The sequence below is a fragment of the Malaclemys terrapin genome, chromosome 2 (genome assembly GCF_027887155.1).
Source record: "Malaclemys terrapin pileata isolate rMalTer1 chromosome 2, rMalTer1.hap1, whole genome shotgun sequence".
NCBI classification, from domain to species: domain Eukaryota; kingdom Metazoa; phylum Chordata; order Testudines; family Emydidae; genus Malaclemys; species Malaclemys terrapin.
The window spans coordinates 204,958,914-204,974,381 of record NC_071506.1 but is presented as its reverse complement, the minus strand read 5'-3'; the positions used below and the strand labels follow the sequence as shown (position 1 = coordinate 204,974,381).

The 15,468-nt window shown below is 42.1% G+C and overlaps 1 protein-coding gene across 5 annotated transcripts in view; it reads right to left on the bottom strand.

Moving 5' to 3' along the window:
• Nucleotides 1-15,192, bottom strand: part of MYRIP (myosin VIIA and Rab interacting protein) — a 350,794-nt gene extending 335,602 nt beyond the window's left edge. For all 5 annotated transcript variants that reach the window (XM_054019536.1, XM_054019532.1, XM_054019533.1 and 2 more), the window contains exon 1: nt 14,579-15,192. The gene's annotated coding sequence lies outside the window, so the exon portion shown is untranslated. The remainder of the gene's footprint in view (nt 1-14,578) is intronic.
• Nucleotides 15,193-15,468: the final 276 nt, after the last annotated feature.

Here is a 15,468-nt window from a genome sequence, read left to right as displayed (position 1 = left end):
TACGGTCTTTAAACAAGATTATTTTAGTGGGGTTTTGTGTGTGTGTGTGAGAGAGAGAGAGACGAGGAGGAGAAAGAATAAAAATAAGTTATAATTGCAAAGGAGAGGACTTTTGAATTCGGGATTACTGCAGCATACTTTCTGAGCATAAATTTGAACTAAAAAGATATTGAATGAACATTACTCTGCAGCCATTCCATATTTGGCTAGGATCCCAGCAAATATCATAATCATAACCTAAGCACCCTCAGGATTGGTCAGCAATTATTTGGAAGGGAAACCTCCAAGGAAAGTCTAGATGTCACAGGGAACAGTGTCTTAGGCATTCTTCCCTTGTGAATCAGCAGTGAACCAATGTCCCAGGATATTGATGGGACTACATGCTGCAGAAAATATTGAGCCAGATCTTCGGGTGTTGTAAATCAGTCTAGCACCATTGACTTTAATTGAGCTTTGTCATTTACACTAGCCGAGGATTTGGAATACCATCTTTTGAATGAGATAAACAAAGATCCTACTCCTTTGTGATCTCATATCACTTTTAGCAAGACTAAAATTGTTATATGTAGTCTCGACTAAATCCTATTACACATACTCCATGCTTAAAAATCTCTGTAGTACAAACTGGAAAGATTTTTTTTCACTTCTTGCCCAAAATTCTTGTATAAGCTTGTTTTGTGATATTCAATAGATGCTGAGTTCCACAGCACAGTTAACTTCATTCCACTGGCAGGTGAAATGATCCTTATATATTCAGTAAAATAACTTTTAGAGCAAGTTATTATTACTATGTTATCTTACTCTACATTAATCTACAAGTCTGCCACTGCATATAGTAACGGCAGGCATTCAAAACACCAAAAGACAAAAGGTTAGTATTGTATGTTTTGAAGTGTTTGGATAACCTCTTTAAGAAACCAGTGAGAGCTCCTGATACATCTTTCATATTCAGTAAGGAAATTAGTGAAGGATGTGGAAGAGAGATCAAAAGCATAAAAGAGCAATGAAATCATTTAAACTTTTCTCTAGATGAGAGACTAAAACAAAACATTTTATGTCAGTTGATGGTAAATATACAGGAACAAGAGCAAGGAGTATTTCACCTAAATATGCCACTCCTCTGCAGACATGAAAAATAACATGCATCTCTGAGAGTCATTTCAAAAGGTTGTAGTTTTTTCTCCTTAAATAATTTATAAGATGAATTGAAACACTGCACTGGACAAACCAAAGCACCCTTTATCAGGATTGAAGGATTTTATTTTTATCATCTAACCCTAATTTTATATGAAAAAATTAATACCATATAAAAGAGCCTTCCTAGTAAATCATACTAACAAAGAATCCTTCAGGCCAAATTCTGCCAATTGTTATGCAAGTACAACTCCCAGTGAAGTCTGTGGAATTCTAAATGTAATCTCAGTGTAAAACTTGACTTTACTGATCAAGTTGTTGGATTCAGTGTGAGGGTGCTGGGTGGTGTTGGTGGCCTGTGATATACAGGAGGTCAGACTAAATCAGGGGTTCTCAAACTGGGGGTCGGGACCCTTCAGGGGGTCGCGAGATTATTACATGGGGGGTGGCGAGCTGTCAGCCTCCACCCCAAACCCCGCTTTGCATCCAGCATTTATAATGGTGTTAAATATATAAAAAAGTTTTTTTAATTTATAAAGGGGGGGGGTCGCACTCAGAGGCTTGCTAATTGAAAGGTACAAAAGTTTGAGAACCACTGGACTAAATGATCTGGTTGTGTCTTCTGCCCTTAAACTTCATGAGACTAATTTGTCCTCCACAGCTATGCTGCTGAAATTTCACTGAAGTCAATGGAGTTGCAGTAGTGTAACTGCAATGAGAATTAGGTCCATAAATTCATAGAATCATAGAATCATAGAATATCAGGGTTGGAAGGGACCTCAGGAGGTCATCTAGTCCAACCCCCTGCTCAAAGCAGGACCAATCCCCAGACAGATTTTTGCCCCAGATCCCTAAATGGCCCCCTCAAGGATTGAACTCACAACCCTGAGTTTAGCAGGCCAATACTCAAACCACTGAGCTATCCCTCCCACCCCCAAATTCAGAACAACAAGGGAACATTTTTATATTTACCTCTCCATTATTAACTTTCTAGGCCCTATAATCTCACCTCATCTCTCCTGTTTTTATCTTGTACATTTTTATAATGCTGAACTAAGCAAACTGTGTTCAGCTATCACTTAATTGTCTGTACTGTACTTCTCTAGCCTCTGCTACTTAGCAACAAGAGTCATAAGAAAGGTTGATCTACTATGTATTCTATCAGACTTAATCTTCTGATCATATAAGAATGATTGATGTGTTTCCAGTCATGAGCCAGAGACTGGAGAGAGACAAAACAGTAATGGTCATGTATGGATAGACAATTATTTCTTGGACAACAGGCACAGAGAAAAGAGGCCACTGATTGATAGTGTGCAACTCACATATTATAACCTGACCAATAATGGACAGCCAACAGTCATTATGTAAATTGTTCCAGGTCAGGGTACAAATGGCAACATGGCCTAATGGTTCGAGCATGCAAATGAGCACTAAATTTTTTTAATTATATGACTTACTGTGTGACTATCATCAGCTTGTTGGCAAATTTACATTATACAGTTAAATAACTGTTGTAATCCCACTCTGTCCTAACATGTTCTCAGGTCTCTCTGCTTCATACTAAGCCTATAAAGAGCAACTTACTAAAAGAAAAACAATCCACAAATCAGCACAAACACTTCAGCATGTTCACGATGCCCAAGCATCAGTACAGCTGTGAAGCTGCAGTAAGTCTTCCTTTTTTATCATCTATACTTTTAACGATCTGGGAATAAAAAACATTTTGAAAGAAAGTGACTTTCTGGAAAACGTATGCAGTGTAGTTGTAGCTGTGTCAGTCCCAGGATATTAGAGAAACAAGGTGGGTGAAGTAATATCTTGTATTGGACCAACTTCTGTCCAAGCTTTTGAGTCACACAGAGTTCTTCTTCTGAGCTGGTCTCTCACCGACAGAGGTTGGTCCAATACAAGATATTCCCTTACCTTGTATTAAGTTACATAATTTATATTGACGTAATTTTGTGCAATTGAACACAGTAGGTGAAAATCTTTAACACAGTATGCTGCTCCTCTGAATTATTTAATTCAAAAGCCACATCATGATCAATGCATGCAACTATATGTTCAACATAATATAGTCAAGTGTATAATTTAGCTTCATTTTCCAAACATTTTAATAGCAGTCAACATAATATGAAAATACACTACTTCGCAGTGCAAATACTCTACTTCACAGGCCATAGCTTACTAAAACTTTTTCAGTGCAATACATTTTGAATTCACTAGTATGTTATGTCTTATTTCCTAAAAACAGTTTGTCAAACAATGTAAAATTTGGTCCCAAAGTTGACCTCCAGCCACAGACCACTTATGAAGCTGGAGAGACTTTTCCGAAGGACTTTTCGAGGGGAGCCAAAAATTTTGTTTTAATGGAAAGTAAGTTGTTACTACAACAGATATTGCCTTGCCATAATGATATAATATACTCTATTAGTAACCAGATATAAAAGGAAATTTACTATATTAAATCTGCTAATTCATACTTTTAATAGGAAAACTTGTTAATTTGTAAAATTCAGTAATTTGCAACAAGTAAATAATCAAAAACAAACAGCAAAGATAATATCACAAAACTGCGCTTTCTTCATTTACTACAACACCTATTGAATGATTCTAATCTTGCTTACACCAGTATAAATCACAAGTTAGTGGGTTTATGTCAATGCAAAACTAGCGTAGGTATGGTCAAAATCAAGCCCTTGTAGCTGAGTTGTTACAATATTCTCCATCCTTGAAGGGGGAGGCAGATTTCCCCTCTCCCCCTTTTCTAGAAAACACCCTACAATGGCTTTATTAAATGAAACACAAAATTAATGCTATGTTGTTCATCTAGTAATAATTTCATTCTTCAAACATAAAAAGAACACAAATTATTCAAAATTAAAAGCTTGCAATTCAGTACAAAAAATACAAGAACATCACAGGCCAGCTCTTACTCCTGCTATGGCCAGAGAGATGCTGTGCTCTGGTAATCCCTCACTTTGGGTCCATTGGCAGATGGAGACAAATTAGGGCATTTCTAAAGCAATTCTAATTTGCACTCAGGAGCTGAAGTCCTCATCCAGCTCCAGGTGAGTATGAAGATAAAAGAGCAAGTCTGGCTTTACACAATCTATATTCAGGTCCTGCACTAAATATAACTGGTCTGGATCCAAGAATGGTGACTATTTCTGGGCCTCAGTCTATTAACTGATTATGCCTCTTTTGTACCTGCAATTAGATACTGGCAAATGTTAAACCTAGGTGTGACTAAAGGGAAATAAGCTGGTTATCACAAATTTTGACCAAAACTATCTGTACATGCTAAAAGTATGCACAAAATTATACAGAGCTGGCTGGACAGGAGCACAGGTCTTTTAAAAACAGATAAAATTCTGAATTCAAGTTTTCTATAACATTCCAGCCACTGTTTTCCACCATTCTGATGCAATCTCCTTCTCAAAGACTGATTAGGAGTAGAAATCTGAATCTTCAACATTAAATGCTAGAAGGAAGTAGCTCAGGATTATGTTTCAGGTTCTTCTTGCTATCCTGGACTCAACCTATGGACTTCTGTATTTGGGATCTGCCATATTAGCTCAGGTAATGAAAGATTCCAGTTTTTCTGAATCACTGTTTGGATTTGCACTTGTGTGTTCCAGTTCCTCTTTCTTATTTAGATAAAGCCAGATTTCCACTGAGCCATTGACAAAAAACAGCAGTGTTACCAGTCTATAATCTATTAAATCCTTTCAAAACTTATTTTAATTATTTTAGTTTAGTGCCTCTATGGAAATCCTTGTTCTGCAAGACATGAGCTATGATTTGATCAGAGTCCACTCCATGATGAGTTATGCAAATTTCAACATACTTATGATAGAGGGATACAAATGTAGAGACAAAACTTTCCAGGAGTTTCACCAAGTACCACAGGAATCTGGAGCACCATTTCTCCTTTTTTAGAGTCAACCACACATGAGGCTGATGTTGACTGCAGGAAAATGACTGGACTTCCACAATGTGCCTAAGAATATATTAGTTGTTACTTCTTTATGAGCAATGTTTAGTAATATGTTGAACATCCATATGTCAGAAGTTTAGGATGATTGCACCAAATACGTTTGCTCTTTTTCATTTTATTTTCTAAGATTTAAATGGTCAAAGACCACTTTTCTCTGTGTTTTTGGATGTAATTGTGACAGGTTATACAGTGCATCCTCAGGAGCACAGATGATGGCCAGGTCAGAAAGTACTGGTGCTGCACACAAGGAAGACTATGGTTAATAAGCAGAGACAAGAAGCAGCTAGACTCAATTAGCCTCATAAGAGAAGGGAAAACAGCTGCCAGAGTATGACAACAGAAAGGCTATTGCACAGAGGTGTGTTTTTTTTTTTTTTTTTTAAAATATGGAGGTGTTTGTTTGTTGTTCTGTGTTTGGTTCAAGGTGGGGTTTTGGGCTGTTTTGTTTTATAAATAAAGTTTTTATGTTTCTTGGAGGAAAATGGGCTGCAAATGCTGCTGATGTCATCCTAGAAAAAAGAGGAGTGAAAAACTGTTTGGTAGGGTTACCATTCGTCCGGATTTACCCGGACATGTCCTCCTTTTTGTGCTAAAAATAGCGTCCGGGGGGAATTTGTAAAGCACTCACAATGTCCGGGATTAGCAGAGCGAGCAGCTGGGAGGGCTGCAGGGAAGTCCCGGGCTGGACTTAGGAGCAGCTGTAGAGGAGCCGGATCCGCCCTGCATTCTGAGCCGGCAGCTCCCTTGCAGCCCAGTCCGGCAGCACTGTGCAGGGCCAGACCGGGTTTTGTTGTGCAGGGCCAGGGACCGGGTTTTGTTGTGCTGGGGAGCTCAGCCACGTGTCCGGCTCGGCTGCACAGAGCTCAACACTCTGTTCTGAGCAGCAGGGTAAGGAGGTCAGGGGGCAGGAAGGTTCTGGAGGTGGCAGTCAAGAAACGGGGGGGGCTTTTTGGGAGGGTGGAGAAGGTTTTGGGCACTCAGGGTGCAGGTAGGGGGTAGGGTCCTGGGGGGCAGTTGGGGGGGGTCTTAGGAGGGGGCAGTTAGGGGACAAGGAACAGGGAGTCTTAGGTAGGGGGTGGGGTTCTGGAGGGCAGTTAGGAGCAGGGGTCCCAGGAGGGGGCAGTCAGGGGACAAGGAGCAGGGGGGGAGTGTTTGGGAGTTCTGGGGGGGGCTGTCAGGTGGCAGGGGTGGGGAGATGGATCGGAGCAGTCAGGGGACAGGGAGCAGAGGGGTTTAGATGGGTTGGGAGTTCTGGGGGGGGGCTGTCAGGGGGTGGGGAGTGGTTGGATGGGGCGTGGGAGTCCCAGGGGTCTGTCTGGGGGTGGGGGTGTGGATGTGGATAAGGGTTGGGGCAGTCAGGGGACAAGAGGCAGGGAGGCTTAGATAAGGAGTGGAGTCCTGGGGGGCAGTTAGGGGCAGGGGTCCCAGGAGGGGGCAGTCAGGGGACAAGGAACGGGGGGAGGGTTGGGGGTTCTGGGGGGGCGGGAAGTGGGAGGGGCAGGGGCGGGGCTAGGGCGGGGCTCCTCCCGTCCTCTTTTTTTCTTGCTGAAATATGGTAACCCTATGTTTGGTATCTTCTCTGGAGCAAAGAGGACTTCTTTTCTTTTGGCCCTGAAAAGGCCTCTATAGAATGAAGGTAAAAGACTGCAGCCCTGACCAAAAGCCCATTGAAGTCAATGGGAAAACTCCTATTTGAATGAAGGTCTGAGTTTGGGATTTCTTCTTGCACAAGAAGGGACTGGGACTTATCTTCTATTATGAAGGCTCTAGACCTCCCTTAAATGGGAACAGATTCAGCAACTGGGACTGTGCCAAACTGTGTTTACTCTGGCATCTTCCATAAGGAACATGGTGGTTGTGGGGCAGAAATAGTAGTCTCGGGAGGGCAAGAAGTTTGGGAAGACAATCCAGTCTACTGCTACATTGCAGGGTTTGAATTTGGAACTCCAATAAGCAGGGTGGGCTATAATTCCCCTTCTTGCTGGTACTAAGGAACCATACAGGAAGACTACTTGGATGACCATTGTGGGCACACTTTCAATGATGACTGAACACAACAGTAAAAGAGAGTGCCATTTGCAAGATCAAACTGCTCCGTGTTCTGGCTCTCCCATTTCAATAGACAAAGTTTCATTGAATGTCACATTTCATTTTGAAGAACCCCAAAATAATTTTACAAGGTAATGCTTTATATTGAAGCCTGCCAGGAGACAGTAATGGCTGCAACTAGGGTGACCAGATGTCCCGATTTTATAGGGACAGTCCCGATTTTGGGGTCTTTTTCTTATATAGACTCCTATTACCTCCCACCCCTGTCCCGATTTTTCACACTTGCTGTCTGATCACCTTAGCTACAACAATAAGAATGCCAAACACCAATAATAGCATAATTTAAATGAGTAGCAATAGGCAAGGTTTATGAATAAACAGAAGTTAAAGAGATGTCTCATTTCTTTTACCAAATTGCAGTCTACTCCTGTGAGTAAAGATTTGCAAGACCAAGCCCTTTGTTAGCATGATATTCTCACAAACACGCGCGCACACATCTTTGCTACAGAAATGATACTGGCCCAGAAATCTAATATATTCCCTTTTCTGGTATAATCTCTGTGAAATCTAAAAACCTATCATTGAAATATTGCGGATATTGGCTTGACCTGTCAAACGCTAATGTGGTCTTCTCAAAAAGAATGTATTCATCTCTGCTACAGCTTTTAGGTGGGACACTAAACCAGCTTACACAACACATTTTCAGAGTATCAAGTATTTAAGATGCTGCTCATTGATTTGAATTTGGGATAAGAATTGCATCGAAGTATTGTAACAAACTTCTTCAAAGAATACAATCCTTAATTTATTCACCTGAAAGTGAAATTGACTCAATAAACATGAGAACACAATCACTGATCTTTATCATATCTCTGCCACATATAATGGACCACATTAAGCCACCTGTTATATCTGTATAATCCCTCTGAGAAAATTTGGATGTGTGCATGTGTGTCCTTCCCCACAGAGGGATAAGTGAAGTTAAAGTACACCGCAAATCTGGCTGCATTTGTCTTTTCTACACTGCTCACATTCTATTTTGCTCTTCTGGATCTCAATTTCTTAAATGGTTTGAACAAAGTGGTAGTACACTTCTCCCTCATTCAAATTGCCCAATCTGTCTTCCTCTTCCTAGTATTCAATGAACTCCTTTTGAAACCAAATTCATGAGTATAAGACACTTTGATGAATTAGTATGCAGCCTGAACATAATCACCTTCAGGTTGCTAGCAGTGCAAACGTAAGCTAACAGCCTTTACTTGTGATTGAGCTACGCTTATCAAAAATCTACAGAAATATACCAGGTAAACAAGGGTAGGTTCTATGGGTTCAAATGGAAGATGGAGAAAGTATCTTAAGGGAGGGTTGCGGGACTTATTTAGACTATTCAAGCAAATTAAATCCACACTTTCTCCTTTTCAAGGAAGAAATTCTGCCCCCTGGTTTCAATGGGAGTGTGTGCATTTGTCCAAGGTATGAATTTGACCCTTCACATTTCTGAAACAGCAAGGGAATTGGGTGTGCTCGTTAAAGCAGCTTTAATTGTGCAACCAGCATTTATTCATCAGATCACAATAGACCTTGCAGATCTTGGCAGCAATACACGAGTCATATTTTCACATGGATGAATTGCTTATGAACAATTATGTATTAGGCACACACAGCTTTTCTTCAATATCAGCCACGCACTTTAAAAAAAAAAAAAAAAAACCTCTTTCAAACATCCTATTTCTTGTACCCATTGTTCCACTTACAAGATCTCAGGATGATGACAATGGAGCCCTGTACAGTAGGCACTCAGCTCCCCCACCCCACCCCCAAAAAGTCACAGAGTTTAATGCCAGAAACGATCACTAGATCATCTAGTCTGACCTCCTGTATATCACAGGCCACCCACTTCACCCAACACCCATATACCAAATCCAACAACCAAAATTAGACCAGAGTATTAAAGCCCACAGAAGACTAGTCTATTATGTGCCCCAGGCAGAGAATAGGTGGGACTAAGGTACATCAGTGCCAGAGGCCCCCAAATGTTTGAAAGAGATATACCCTGATAATCCTGGCAAGTGACCTGCTCCCACCCACTACAAATGATGAAAAAACCCTAAGGTCACTGTCAGTCTGAGCTGTGGGAAAATTCCTTCCTAACCCCACATATGGGTGATGAGTTAGACCCTGAGCACAAGAGGAAGAACCAGTCATCCAAGCACCTGAGAGAGAGAATGCTCAATGCCACCTCAGAGCCCTGGCTCTCCCTGACCGATGTCCAACCTCCAGCTGTGGCTGTCCCTGATGCTTCAGTGGAAGGAGATAAAAAACAAAAACAACAACAAAAAAACAGAAAACTTCCAGAATACTCTGGGGGTGGGAGAATCCCTTCCATACCCCTGCAGGTGGCCAGCTGAAATCCTGAAGCATGAGCTTTTAGGGACATGAGACACAAACCAGAAATAAGCTTCAGAACTGTTAAGCCCTGTCCCCCACCGTCAAAAGCAACCCCGTATAACCCTACTCAAATTTATCCTGCTTTCCCTTAACACTAAGCAAATTGTTTGTCCTCACAACTCCTATTGGGAGGCTATTCCAGAACCTCATCTCTTTGATAGTTAAAAACTTTCTTCTAATTTCCAGCCTGAATTTGTTCATGACTAGTTTATATCCATTTGTTCTTTTGTCAACACTGTCCTTTACCTTAAATAGCTCTTGGCTCTCTCTAGTATTTACCCCCCCAATGTATGTATAGAGCAATCAGTCTTCTTTTTGCGAGACTAAACAAGCTAGTTTTCTCATAAGACAGGCCCTCCATTCCCCGAGCATCCTAACAACTCTTGTCTGCACCTGTTCCAATTTAAATTCCTCTTTCTTGAACATGGGTGACCAGAATTGTCCACAGTCTTAGCAGTCCCCCTTATACAATGTCATTAATACTTCTCTATCTACTGGAAATGCCTCACCTGACACATTCTAAGATTGCATTTGTCTTTTTCACGGGTGCATCACATTGGTGGTTGATAGTCACCCTGTGATCGACTCACACCCCCAGGTCTCTCGTCTGTCGCTTCCAACTGATAAGCCCCCGCCTGCAGAAGAAATTCTTCTTATTATATCCTATGTGCATGCCTTGCACTTTATACTATTGCATTTCATCCCATTTCTGTCACTCCAATCTTCGAGGTCATCCAGATGTTCCTGTCTAATACTTCAATCTTCCTCTGTATTCAAGATGACTCCCAACTTTGTATTATCAGAAAATTTCATTAGCACACTCCTGCTTTTTCTGCCAGGGTAATTAATACAAATATTGACTAAGATTGATCTCAGAACCAACCCTTGAGGAACTCACCTAGTAACCTCCCTCCAATGTGATAATTCACCTTTCAGCAGAACTTGTTGCTTTTTCTCTTTTAGCCAATTCCTTATCCTGCTTACAGTGATCCTCATCTTTCCTAGTTTAACTAATAATTTCCCTTGTGGTACCATGTCAAATGCTTTACTGAAGTTCAAATATATTAGATCTATGGCACTTCCCTTACATTAAAAAAATCAGTTGTTTTCTCAAAGAAATAAATCAGATTAGTCTGGCACGATCTACCTTTGGTAAGCCCATGTTGTGTTACTTCCCCTTTACCTCTATGAATTTAATTATTTTTTTCTTTCACAATTTGTTCTAAAGCCTTGCATACTACTAAAGTCAAAATAACAGGGGAAAAAGTGATCCAGGCAATTGCAGACCTTTCTTAAATACAGGTACATTATCTATTTTCCAGTCCTAAGTACTACCCCTAAATAGACAAAATTTATTTTAAATCCTTACAACCTGATGTGACGGGTTACCTACCCACCCCTCCCCCCCATTCCGGGGTGCCTCCTGATGGACTGGGGTACCACTGAACCCGCCTGTTCCACCAGTCTGGGCTCTCTTACACTGCCCTGCTGAGCCAAATGAGCTTGGTTCTGCATGGGAATTGCCCAATACTCAAGTGCATACCTCCTCTGGCGTGTAAACCCAAAATGATATTGTCTTGCGCTGCACAGGGAACTGTACAGCATAAGCTAATTGAAATTCACCTCCTCCCTCAAAGTAGACGAAAATATGCACAGCTTTTTGTCCCCCAGTTAGGAATTCCACAAACTGTTTTAGAGAAAACAAAACACGTTTATTAACTACACAAGATTTTAAGTGATTATAAGGGATAGCAAACAGATCAAAGCAGATTACTGAGCAAATAAAACAAACATGCAAACCAAGCTTAATATACTAAAGAAACTAGTTACAAGTGCTAATTTCTCACCCTAAATGTTGCTTTAGGCAGATTGCAGAGGTTCTTGAAGACAAGCTGCTCTTGCTTGCAACTTAAAACTCTAGGTATTGCTTTCACAGGCCAGACGCCTTTTCCAGACTGGACTTAGTCCTTGTCCCCCCACCTCCCTTTTATCTTTGTTTCTTAGATGTTTCCAGCAGTCATCCTTGGCGGGGATTCAGTGTTATGAGGAGTAAACAACACTTCCATTTCTACTTTCTCCACACCAGCCATGATTTTATCTCTATCATATCCCCCCGTAGTCATCTCTTTTCCAAGCTCAAAAGTCCCAGTCTTATTAATCTTACCTCATCCGGAAACCGTTCCATACCGCTAATCATTTTTGTTGCCCTTTTCCAATTCCAATATATCTTTTTTGAGATGGGGCAACCACATCTGCATGCAATATTCAAGATGCGGGCGTACCATGGATTTATATAGAGGCAATGTGATATTTTCTGTCTTATTATCTATCCCTTTCTTAATGATTCCCAACATTCTGTTCGCTTTTTTGACTGCCACTGCACATTGAGTGGATGGTTTCAGAGAACTATCCATGACTCCAAGATCTCTTTCTAGAGTGATAATAACTCATTTAGACCCCATCATTTTATATGTATAGTTGGGATTGTTTTCCAATGTGCATTACTTTGCATTTATCAACACTGAATTTCATCTGCTATTTTGTTGCCCAGTCACCCAGTTTTTGAGAGATCCTTTTGTAGCCCTATGCAGTCTACCTGGGACTTAACTATTATTCACTTCCTGGGACTTCGCTATTATTTCTAACAGTAGTTTCATTTGTTTGATAGAGCTGGGCATGGGAAGCCTGGGCAGCAAGGAAACTGAAACCATTATTAGTTATCCTCATTTTGGCATGTTCTAGACTGTAGTCCTGTTCTACCTCCATGCAGTGCAAGTTATGATGGAAATAGCTCATCAGGAAAATTAGCTGGTATAAAAAGACAGTTCTAAAAAACGACTTCCTAGGAATGCTAAGCAGGTCTTGTGCACCTGTCCCAGGAAAGAGCTATTTTTTTCAAGCATACCTTATAATGTACATATTGCACATTAATGCTCTCAGGCCTAGTTCTGTGCGCCTTTTAAAAAAAGTTTACATGTGCATACTTGAAGTCTGCATTCGAATTAGCCATCAGATTCCACAAGAAGATTGGCAAATGGCTGCATATTTTGGATGGTGTAAGGGCATGAGACATCAATACACATTCCCGGATACAATTATGTACAATAAAAAAATCCATAAACATGGTATTGGTACCCTTCAAGGGATTGGTAATGGGGGACACAATCTTTCACTTACAGGTTATGTGTCATTACTACGTGATGGGTGACTGTTCAGTGTGCTATAGGAAATGAGTGGGTTGTCTCTTCAGTCCACTAGGAACTGGACTGATATCTACATCACCAAAAAGAAAAAAACAACTGTCATTAATTGGCAAGCCTGCTGACAGTCTCAACACAACCACAAAGATTTGTGAGAATATGGAAACTGAACTATCCTATCACTTGTAGGCAATTCTTCCAGAATAGGGTTGAGACATATTGTCAGGAAAGTAAAGGAGACCTTTATTACCAGTCCCCATATTATAGATGTTCTAGTAGTAAAAGATTCTAGCCTCCAGCACTGTCAAGATGACACCTATCCACACTTTCAAAAAAAGGAGGAGGTGATTAAAAGAAAAACAAACCCACATATCTGTCCATGTACGTCTCTAAGCACTGTTTACATCCATGAGAATATTTTTAGTGAGGCACCCACACTAAAATATTTTGCTTCATATTATGTTCTAACTTGGTTACATTAATCTAAAATAAAAACACAAAACAACTCAATACTACTTAATCAGATTCTCCAAGACAAGTTAACCTAAGCCATATGGTATTTTCCCCAGCAGTCACAATATACTGACCTTGATACTAGGAAAATGTGTGCTCTTCAGCTTTAAAAAAAAATGGTGCTATGTGCTGTACTGGCAAAAAGGACGCAGTGAAAGAGTGCTACACATCTTACAGTACAATCCTGAATGGCCTCAGAGAAGTTAGTCAAAAGTAAAATATTCTATTTATTGTTAATAACTGGAATGACAGTGTTTGAACAATGATCTCACTAAAAAGGCTGCCAGGCTAGTTGGACATCTGGCCTGTAATCAAACTAAATAAATCTTAACATTTTAATGTAAATAAATTAAATCACTCAAAAGAGGTGATCTGTTCAACCAGATAATGTTGTTTTTATAAGGTGGGAAAGATGGCAGGATCTAACTGCTTTGCTGTTGTAAATTTCATTTGGGAAATATGTCCCTTCCTTCACACAATGTCTTGGGGAGTATTTCCTCTCTATTTCGATATCATAGGTCATTATAATACACATATAAACATCATGTAGTTCATATAAAGAAGAAAGACCCAAGAACCAGAGAAAAATAATAGCTATAAATAATGCATAGCTGTGTAAATGAATGAGGATGGCTTGAGTCTGGTTTTGACCTTTAGGATAAGTGCAAAATAAGTTCAGATCCTTAGAAGAATCCCAACCTCCCTCCCCTTCTTATGCTTTGCCATCATCCCTTCTTTCTCAGTTTCTCCTTCTCTGTCCTAGGGGGTGACATCTCAGCCTACATCCTCCTCTGTCGTCAACCGAATTCGGTGTCATTAGTTATAGGACTCACTTACAATGGCTATTTTAAAAGGAAAGTTAAAAAGAGCAAATTCCACACTGAACAGGATTGCGACAGGCAAAATAAGCGGAAGAGCCAGATGCAATTGGGAGAATACAGGCAGAGGATTATGTCACACGTATCTTCCCTCCCGCCCCCCCAAAATCATCCCAACCCTTCTCCTCGGTCGGGTGTCACATTAGTTAGTGAAACTATTGTACAACAATCCAGCCCCAAATTCGGAACAGGAGGAGCTGCTTCCATGCAAGCCACATACAGCAGTTTCCAACTGAGCAATTGCATCCAAATACCAATCCCGACACAAGACACATCTCCTCTCCCCCTGCATTACGTACACAGGCAAGCAGGAGGGCTTGCAGGGAGAGAGATGGACAATTGTCAGTACTCACACTCAGAATAACGCAAGATGGAAGCAGGGCAGTAACTTCACTGATCAATTCTCACAGGCGCCAGCAAAAATACACCGACTCCCGCTGCAGCTGATCCCGCTGGGTCAACAAGTCCTTCAGTGCCTTCCCCCTCTGGATGCGCTGTGGAGCAGTGAGGGGGGAAGGCGGCTGTTCCGCTGTTTTTGGTTTAAGAAGCAATCAAACCCAGAACTGTCATGCAATAAAACCCTCCCTTCGCTATTGCTGCTAGGCTTCTCTCCAACGCTGCCCGGGCTACTCCCGTCCACCGCACGCCGCAGGGAACTCCCGGCTGAGGCCGGTCGGCGTGCCCTCAGCTCCAGCCAGCATCCCAGAAGGGAAGAGCACAGGGCAGCAGGACGCTGCTTGCTCCCGCCCGGGGAAAGGGGCAGCGCTGGGCTCCCCCCTGGCTCCAGCCCCGCGTCCCTCGGGAAGCGCCTACAGGCTGCGATTGCAGTGCAAGGCGCTGCGGCTGCAGCCGGCTCCTGCCATCCCCCTCCGCGCGCCTTGCCCTGCCCGGCCTCTCCTCGCCGCCGAGCCCGACACCTGGCCGAGCCCAGCCAGCCAATCACTGCAGAGCGCCAGCCCTTGCTCGGGAAGGGAGGGGGGAAGCAAAAGAGGAACTAAGCCAGGGCGCGCGCGCGCGGACCTGGCCGCCTCTCCCAAGGGAGGGGGGAGATGAGGAGTACAGCGCGCGCTTGAACCACGCGAGCCTGGGGCTGGCGCGCGCGTGATCTAAGCCGGGGCACATGCACTGCAGCGCGCAAGGGGGGCGGGGGAGAGGATGCAATTGCAGTCATCACACGGAAGGAGGTGTGTGCGTGGTGCACAGGGCGCCCCAGGGGACAGGGCTCACACGTGCTGTCATTTCA